The sequence below is a fragment of the Asterias amurensis genome, chromosome 11, assembly GCF_032118995.1.
Source record: "Asterias amurensis chromosome 11, ASM3211899v1".
Taxonomy (NCBI): Eukaryota; Metazoa; Echinodermata; class Asteroidea; order Forcipulatida; family Asteriidae; genus Asterias; species Asterias amurensis.
In genome coordinates this window covers 10,692,741-10,702,543 of record NC_092658.1, presented here as the reverse complement: position 1 = coordinate 10,702,543, position 9,803 = coordinate 10,692,741, and the positions used below count along the sequence as shown (strand labels likewise).

The following is a 9,803-nucleotide window of genomic DNA, read 5'->3' as shown; positions in this document are numbered from 1 at the left end:
TTGTAATGTAGATCAGTCCAAGTAAGTCCTCTCTGCGGCGTGTGGATTTTGTTTCATCAATGGAAATTCACTGATGAGGCACGTGTGTACATTGGGATTGGGATCTCCCGGCCCATGCGTTTTATATGAATGCGTGTTTTGTGTGGTTTGGGTGACACACACTAACGAAATAGTACGTGCATTGTGTTGGCGCGAGTTCTTGTTCTATGCAATGGGAATGAACCAGTGATTTACGTGTGTAGAGATCTGGATATTGAACCGATTTTCTGCCTTTGAAATATATTCTTCTTCAACCTAGGAGAGTAGAGGTGAGTTTATTTATCAGTGATAAGTTCGTGTTTCAGTGTATATGATCAAACATAGTTGCGATCCGCCGTCGGGAGGAGGGTTTTACTTGCGTTATCGCAACTAGATCAGCACACAGCGCGGAGAGTGTGACCAGTTTTTACTCACCGACTGCATGCTGACCCCACAGCATACACCGGTGGTACTCATTCGTTCATTGTCCTGTTCCTGTTCGTTTATTTGATTTCTCTTCCACTATAGTAAAAGTAGGGGCTCTAAGGTCAAATTGAGTTTGTTGACCCACTCATTGTCCAATAATCCAATATGGAGTATACTAATACTATTATTAATTAACATTTGTTAATTAATGTAAACAAATGACAAAAACAATAAATAAACCGGATAACTTTCCGTATGGCGCCACCACTTTTTCACTCATTTTTACAAAAAGGGATATCTCATTGAGGTAAATTAGATTATTTCATATCGAGTGAAAAAGTGGTGGCGCCATACGGAAACTTTTCCGGTAACCGGTGTGCAATTCTTGTCAAAAACAAAGGCCTACGGAGCCTTCAGTCTGTAAATATTTTTGTAGAGAGTTTTCAATTCCTTCCTGAATTTTGCAATTCAATCACAAGTCAACAGCATAAAAAAATCCTCTTTTTGGAATGTTACAAACATGACAGTCCCATTTTGTTATTCAACGATAATATCAAGCTTCAAATCAAAGATAAAACAATTGACCTAACTTAATAAAGTTAAATTCGTAATTTAGTATAGTTACATGGTTAAGGCCCCGGTCACACAATCGAGGGTGTGCATTTTTATTGTTATCGATTTCGTTTTCGTTATCGGGCCTGTGTGACCGGGCCTTTACTTTTATTGTATATGTGCGCGAGGTAGAGACAGTGCATTTTTGTATTGTCGAAGACTCTATTTGCTGAAAAACGAGTCATGAAGAGTACACCTCTAAACTCAAATAGACCTTGGTCAGACCCTACTCCTAGATATATCCCGTTACGGGAGACGATAGCGGAACGAAACCGCATAGTTCTAAGAGTAGTTTGACCCCTCTTATTACATATGTATGCTTGTAATTAGATCGTTGATCACATGCTTGTTTCAATCATGGCGGAAACTTCCTTCCTCCTTGTAAAATACATCAAAATAAATATAGCACTAGCAGCATTGGGGATCTCCGTTTCCTGCCCAGATACTACTGTCATATTTTTGCTCTTGATAACAACTTTATAATGGTACATGTACATTGAACAAGGAGCTACACATGATAAAATTTCACTATTGGAGCTTCAACCCTGGCACCACTACACTGGAACAACTTCTAAAAACTACCTTTTATAGATTTCCAGAAGTACACGTTGGCACAATATCTCTAAGTTAATCAATCGTCATCAGTCAAGTCACCACACCAGTGGACTAAAATGGAGTAAGGAAAAGTACTTTAGTGGATGGTTGTATTTGTTGCAGTTGCACATGTGTAATACAACTACCACTAGCTAGGTAAGGTACAAAATGGTCTACAATTGATTGTGTGGCTAAAGCCTTGTTCCCATTGGACTTTTTTTTCGCCAAAGTACCCTGACTTTTCAGTAGAATGACATATTTAAGTCCAAAGGGGATCGCATGATAACCTGACCTCACTGTCACCTTACCGCGACCGTGATGTAAAACTTAAGGGCCAAAAGAGGCTGCAGAAAAAATGAGAAGACTTAAAGTCAGCCATGGTAGATTTCCAATGAGAGAAGCTCTGTACAACGCTACGCAAACTTCGCGGAATATAAGTCCAGGTGAGAGCGCATGATAGAGCTACACGAACACCAAATAGCAGCATGGCTATAACTGTTTTCATAAGATGTGCTCCGATGACTGTAGTACAGCCATACAGATGGTAAAGCCAACCTGGTTGGCTACAGTAACATAGTGAACACTTAAAAATGTACAGTGTACGTGGAAGAACATAATTGCAACATGGTATCGTGTTCATGTGCAACATATTACTGCTATCAAAAAAATATATTAACTTGCAAATTTGACACGTTGCACAAATGTCACATGCAGTGACTGTACATTAGTCACATTCACACATTTGGGAGTCAAATTGCACAGTAAAAAGTACAGCTGCATCAACTGAGAAGATAACAAGCCTAAATCAATATGAAAATGTATTCACTGTATTTGAAGGACATTGGGGATTCGCTGAAACTTTACATCAAAAGTGCCTAGATTATACATACAAATGTCACTCTGGGAAATTGTGTTTTGATGTTGAACTTTGCTGTTGATTTGATTGTATCTTCTTTTGAACGGAAACAACTACTTTTCATTAAATCTTGTAATATTAAGCACATTTTAAAGGCAGTGGACACTATAGGAAATTTAAACCCCAATTAATTTTTCTGTATAGTACTCGTTAAAAGTTGGATCTGTTTGTTGTGTCCTTGTCAAGCACTTACGTGTAGCTATTATGGCGACATCATTAACAGGGGAGACCATTAATAGCAAGTGAGGTTGTCTAGCTTGGGTATGTGGGGCGCAATCTGACCATGATGACCTACATGTATTAATTAATGGACAATATACACAGAGTAAAATTCGTCTACTGTACAAGATTTCTTGTTTTGTAGGCGGAAAAAATGCACATCTGCGTCACTGAGTGGAAACTGAAATCACACCCTTTCAATGAACCGATCCGGCCTGTCAATCAAACTGTGCGCGTTCACCCATTTGACCAATCACAGCAACGATTGTGGTCGGACAAACTCGGTCATTCGTGCGCGTATATTTGGCACGCGCGGCAGAATCGTGCAGAATGTCATTGGGAGTGCTCGTACACGTGTCTTGCTCACGTGCGCGGTGGGTGGAGCTTAGTGGCCCATAGCAAAAAAACAACAACACTTCTAATAACCCCCAATAGGGCCTAATTTCATAGCACTGCTGTCAGAAAAAAAATTGCTAAGGTGTAAACCTATTTCACAGGTTAGCAAGAAAATTGGACGGCCATTTAGCGCGTTCACCATGGATTTGTATTGCTAGTTGTTGCCTCATTCATTTTAGTGCAGCAAGCACCGGATTGTGAAGCATGCCTTATTGTGTGTGCTTACTATGGAAATCGTACAGTAAGCACAAAATCATCCGTTAAGCAGCTCCATGAAATTAGGCCCTGATCAACCTTGATGTTTTTAAAGAAAGTATAGGATCTGGTAGTCATTTTTCAGTTGACGATATTTCTTTCAGAAATACAGTCAAAGCCAAGAAGTAGCACTTGAATACACCCCACCATCGTCATCACCAATTTTTTTTCTTCTGATTAATACATGCAATAAAATGTATTGCTCCAGGGTCTGATACAAAGTGAGCAGTGATTGCACGAAATGTTTTTTTTTTTCTTCCTTTCTATATTAAACCTGGACCCGTTACTTTATGACACTTTCATTTTTATTTCACCGACCTTGGTTCAAGTTTACACAAACACCAAAATCCCATAAAATTCATGCATCGACAACCTTTCCTCCAGGCTCCAATGGCTTTAAAATAAACCTTAAAATAATAGAGAAGAGTGGGTCCTTTCTGTTTGAACAAACATACCAGTGTTTATAATCTGGTTTGGTTCATTAAACACACAAGATTAACTAGATTTTTTTTGGGGGGGGGGGGAAATGACATAAAACTGTTTGCGGATCAGAGCCATATTTTTTCATAATATTGTCAACCAGCAAATGATTTCCATTGTACAGCAGAGCAAAATTGCCCCCCAAAAATGTATCAATTGCTACTCAAAAATCACACGTTGATAGTGATACTCAATATTAGCATTCAGTGTGCACAAAAGAAGTTCTTGCTTAAAGGCAGTGGACACTATTGGTAATTACTCAAAATAATTATTACCACGAAGCCTTACTTGGTAACGAGTAATGGGGAGAGGTTGATAGTATAAAACATGGGGAGAAACGGCTACCTCTGACGTGGAGTAGTTTTCGAGAAAGACGCAATTTTCCATGAATTTGATTTCGAGACCTCAGATTTAGAACTTGAGGTCTCGAAATCAAGCATCTGAAAGCACACAACTTCGTGCGACAAGGGTGTTTTTTTCTTTCATTATTATCTCGGAAGTTCCATGACCGATTGAGGTCAAATTTTTACAGGTTTGTTATTTTATGCATATATGTTGAGATACACCAACTGTGAAGACTAGTCTTTGACAATTACCAATAGTGTCCACTGTCTTTAAGCAAAATTGCTGGACGAAATTGTCCCCTGTCAACGTTTATAAAATGCTGTCCACTGACAAAGGAATTGTGTCAAGTGTGCAGTGGTTTTTTAGGACTAGGATAAACCCTACGCTAACTAAAAAGAATGACCTGAGGTCAAGGACCACAACAAAATAAACCAAATGGAATACTTGGCTGATTGTAAAAATATACTGAAACAATTTCCTGGTTTCACGCTTCTCATGAAACTTAAAACATTACACCAGGCAGTGTAGACTCAATAAAAATTCATTATAGGAATGAAATGCAATAAAATATATTTAGGATGCACAGCTTATATCGTTATGGTATGGTATTTATTTCCTCAATAGAAGGAAGTCATGTGAGCCAGTTATGTGAGCTAGATTAATGGAAACCAATCTGATTTATTAATACTAAGTAGATTACGATGGTCCCATTTCAAGCTATAGTAGGAACACAGAGTTTACCAACTGGCAACAACATAGTAATAGAAACCAGTCATCTTGCCCCCTGGCAAAAAGTCGCCCCTTAGCAAAGTCTCCCCGAGCAAAGTCTCCCCCTTTTTTAATGTACTTTTTTTCTTTTTTTTTTTAACAACACCCAAAGAAAAACAATCTGGAATATGTTACTCAAGGTAATGTTTGTGGCACACCGTCTAAGAAAAATGTTCACTTTTTTAAATATTTATTTAAGGATTTTGTAAGCGAAAGTTGTGCTGCCCCATGAAATCATGTTAGGGGCTGGGGCAACTTTGCTGATTCAATAAAAGATGGATCATAAAATATAAAAAAACTGCAAACAAAATAAATATGGGGACCTGCATAAAAAGATTGTTACAAAATGTAAACTGTTGCCATTTATCATAAGATGAAGAGCTTTTTCCCTTGTGATTTATTATAGCCTACTAAATAAGAGCTGTGAAAATGTTATCCGTCTGGTTTGTTGGATTGTTGGAAGGAAACTTTGGGGCAAACACTGCACTTACAGCAGGCCTGAGACTTTGGAAATATAGTTTTTGCCTTGGTGCTCCTTGAAATAGTTTATAATTTCCTGAAAGAGGTGCCCATCAAATTAAAGGCAAAGTATTCTTTGGGAATCTGAGAAACATTTCTCAGATTGAAATGTTTTTGAATCACTCTCTCTAAAACCACACTACTTTAAAAGGAAGCATTTAAATTTATTTACATATTTATTTATTTATCTTAATCCTTAACATTACCAATAGCAGCAGTGCTTCTTACCTCGTAAGTTGTATGGTTACTTGTTCGCAGTAATTACCATAGCTATACCTTCCCTTTAAAGGCAGTGGACACTATTGGTAATTGCTCAAAATGATTGTTAGCAAAAGAACTTACTCGGTAATAAACTATAGAGAGCTGTTGATAGTATAAAACATTGTGAGAAACGGCTCCCTCTGAAATAATGTAGGTTTTGAGAAAGAAATTTTCCACAAATTTGATTTCGAAACCTCAGAATAAGATTTTGAGGTCTCGAAATCAAGCATCTAAAAGCACACAACTTCTTGTTACAAGGGTGTTTTTTCTTCCATTATTATCTTCCAACTTCGACGAACAATTGAGCTCAAATTTTCACAGGTCTGTTATTTTGTGCATATGTTGAGATACACCAAGTGAGAAGACTGGTCTTTGTCAATAACCAAATGCGTCCAGTGTCATAAGAAGGAAAAACTACCTTGCCATTACAAGAAGTATTTTGTACTTGGTCTTGAAAACTATGGTGAAAATGTCACATTGAAGATTTTGATTGAGCAGTGACAGAAGAATGTACCTGTAAATTACTTTAATGCTGTGCTTAATTATCCGTATCTTTAAAGACATTAGGAACTTAACTCCGGCAGGCGTAAGTACTCATCCTTGTAACTGATGGGCGTAATATTTTCTGGCATTTTGTTCTTCATGTTTTTTGCTGACGCGGCACATGGTTAACAGTATATTGCTGTGAGTCTCCCATTAGGGCACCTTTACTTTGTGACAACATTCCCTAGTTTGATTATTTACATCCGAGACTTTTAAAAAGATATCAATATAAACCACAAGGGAAACTGACTGGGTAAATTTTGAACGGATTTTTGGGGTTGAACAAAGAATTGACTAGAGTGGGATTCGAACCAACGACCTCCAGGTAATGTACCGGTGCTCTTCTAACTGAGCTGTCTACTGGCACCCACCGAATAAAGATATTGACAAAATAGGGACACCGCCAACATGAGGCTAGATAGCTTAGTTGGTAGATCGCCAGCACGTTTATCTGGAGGTACATTGTGAATTTTGTTGCATTCTAGCACAATACACCGATCCATTAAGCCAGGCCCAATTATCATTGACCAATTACAACCGCGAAATCTGTTCACTATTTGAACCGTTTGGTGATCTTTGCACTAATGGTGATCAGGTTTCGCGGCTGTGATTGGTCAACTGGTAAGGAGGCGGGGCATAATGGATCGGTCTATTATTATGGAAGGTGAAAGAGATCTGTCCATATCATCAAAAATTCAAAACTAGATGTGAGATGAAAAACCTGATAATCACCATGTATGCCTTTAAGGTGAGTCATGATGTTTTGTACAATGCAAAACATACATTAAAAGGGAAAGAAATTCACCCCGGTCTTGAAAGACACTGAAGTACATAGGGAAGACAATCACCTCCACACTCTCTGCTCTTGGTCTCCATCTCCCTAGACATGTTTCAATAGAGATATTCCCTTCTCCCTATAGAGGTAACCTTATAGAGGTGACCTCATCTAGCATCTAGAGGTGAGTTGGAGGAACAATACATAAGTACATGTAAAATTTACATCTCGCCTCCATCTTGGTCTTGTCCCTGTTGCTGCTATGAATAATGTTGAGAATATCAGTTAGTTACAATATGGGGGCCAGCCTTTTTTTCTTCATTAAAGTCTCAGTTTGAAGGTTTGAAGGGTTTTCTCCTAAGCACCTTTCGTGGGGCTGATACTACCCCCCCCCCCAAGGCCAAAACCAAAACTCACATTTAATCTTAAAAAACATCATAAATTAATTTAGAATGCTACAGATTGCACAGTTGAGCTTTTAAAACCGAATACCTTATTCATGATTTTGTTCAATTTAGCATGATTGGGCCAAACTTGCAAAGTTTTGCTCCAAAATACCCTGCGTGAACATTAATTTGTATAAAAGACAACAGAAGGTAATATGCTTCATGTAGGTATGGACATCAAGTAGTTAAACTCTTAATAAGAACAATATGTATTTAGGACAACGCTGAGAGAAAACCAAATTTAAAAAATGTTTTCAGCTCTGGTTTTCGAAAACAAAAAAATCATAGAGTTGAGTTTCGTGTCAAATGCTGTGGGGAAGATGTTGTAGATTTGCCCACCGGAAAAGTTTGGCAGACACGCTCAATATTTACGCACTTGCCACTGACATTTTTCCGTGCACTAATGCTTTCTGGCGGAGCCTTCATGTGGATGAAAACAAGGTCATTTTCAAATTGTGGGATATTTGCCGGCACCATTAAGCATACATGGTATGCTCTGAAGCTTCAAAATGTGTGTAATGCCTGCAGTGTTCGCAAACACTTACTACGCTCCATTAACGCCACCCACATATATGGAGTCTTTGATGTTTTGATCAAGTTACGCGACGGGTTTGGAAACGAAATGAAATCTTTCATGGAAATAATATTCTACCGATAACTTTTGTCATGAATGGTTTGCATTACAAGGGGTGATAAAACAGAAGCACAGTCTTGGGTATTGTAGAATTTTATACGGAAGAGTCCACAGAATGTTCTGCTACCAGATCCAACATTCAAAATCAAGTAAGATTTAAAAACTAAAAGCCACAAAAATCACCTTTGAAATGTAGTTTTTTGTGCTTTTTTTTCTGCAAACTGACAAAGCAAATCTAACTTTTCAAATCAGGAGGGGATCAGTTTGGCTCAGTTGTTTCTTTCACCTCCATGGACCCCGGTTCGAATCCCACCTTACACCTCAGCCTTGCACTCGAATTAGGTTTGAGTCCCTACCTGATTGCATAAGCTCTCTCTGTTTGGATTTTCCTCCCCCATCTAAATCTGAACATTTCTTCTTATTTCCTATTCATTATGTTATTGGTGCTTGCTGTTAGATACATTTAGTAAAATAAAAGACATCGAGGCTCTAGAACCAATGTAATCTGATCCCATTTTGGTTTGAAATGATTCAGCTTGGCAGTGAAGAGCTCATCAGAGATCATGAAAATGATAGGGGCTTACACGTAATCGAAATGTGTAAAAGGTCTGTGCGTTGTCCAAAAAAATTCACCCACAAACTCGTGTCTTTTCACATTCAGAGCGAAATAGATGCAATGAACAAATAATTTGAAGTGTCAGGTATTGATTATTTCCTCAGATGGAGAAATAGATCTTGACATGTCTCGCAGTGTCCTTCTCCTTTTTTTTGTCCCCTCCTCCTGGTCAAATGAATTGTCTGAGGGTCCTTGGGAAAGTGAAAAGAGTGGTAGAATTGATCAGACTGATTGGTCAACGTGGAATGGGAATGTGTCTGAGATCTTAGAGGAGCGAAGAACTCATCCAAGGCATAAATAATTAAAGGTACTGGACACCTTTGGTAATTGTCAAAGACCACTGTTTTCACTTGGCGTATTCCAACATGCATAAAATAACAAATCTAATAAGAGAATAAGAGAATAATGAAAGATTAATGAAAGTTACAAGAGAATAATGAAAGAAATAACACCCTTGTTGCACAATTCTTATAAATGCCTAAAAAAGACTTCGCAGGCCAGAAGTCTCTTAACATTTGAGTGAGAAATTACTTCTTTCTCAAAAACTACGTTACTTACTTCACAATGTTTTATGTTATCAAAATCTTTCCTTTGCTCATTACCGAGTAAGTTTTGATACCAACAATTATTTTGAGTAGTTACCATATAAAGCAAAGACCAGTAACTTACCAAGTGTCCAGTGCCTTTAAAGAGACTACACCACTTTTTTTTCTTGGAACGATATGTACATATACATTCAATAAGACAAGTTCAATTTTTAATTTTTTTAAGCTCACTTCTTTATTTATCAGGCATGATGTTTTTCCCACTTGAATCTGGTTTCAGATTTTTCTGCCCGTGGGAAAATGAGAAGGGCAGCCCTTTTATTCCATCCTGACTTGTTTATTTATTTACTGTGCAAGGACCAAATTATTATATCTTTTTAAAACAAACTGCTCCCTACACTACAAGATATTGCTTGTAACTAAATCAGTGACTTG

General features: G+C 37.9%; 1 protein-coding gene across 1 annotated transcript in view; it reads left to right on the top strand.

Annotated features, from left to right (window-relative positions):
* Positions 1–182: 182 nt before the first annotated feature.
* LOC139943872 (ATP-sensitive inward rectifier potassium channel 12-like) overlaps positions 183–9,803 on the top strand; it is a 67,084-nt gene continuing 57,463 nt past the window's right edge. Inside the window, exon 1 of the mRNA XM_071940739.1 lies at positions 183–308. The gene's annotated coding sequence lies outside the window, so the exon portion shown is untranslated. The remainder of the gene's footprint in view (positions 309–9,803) is intronic.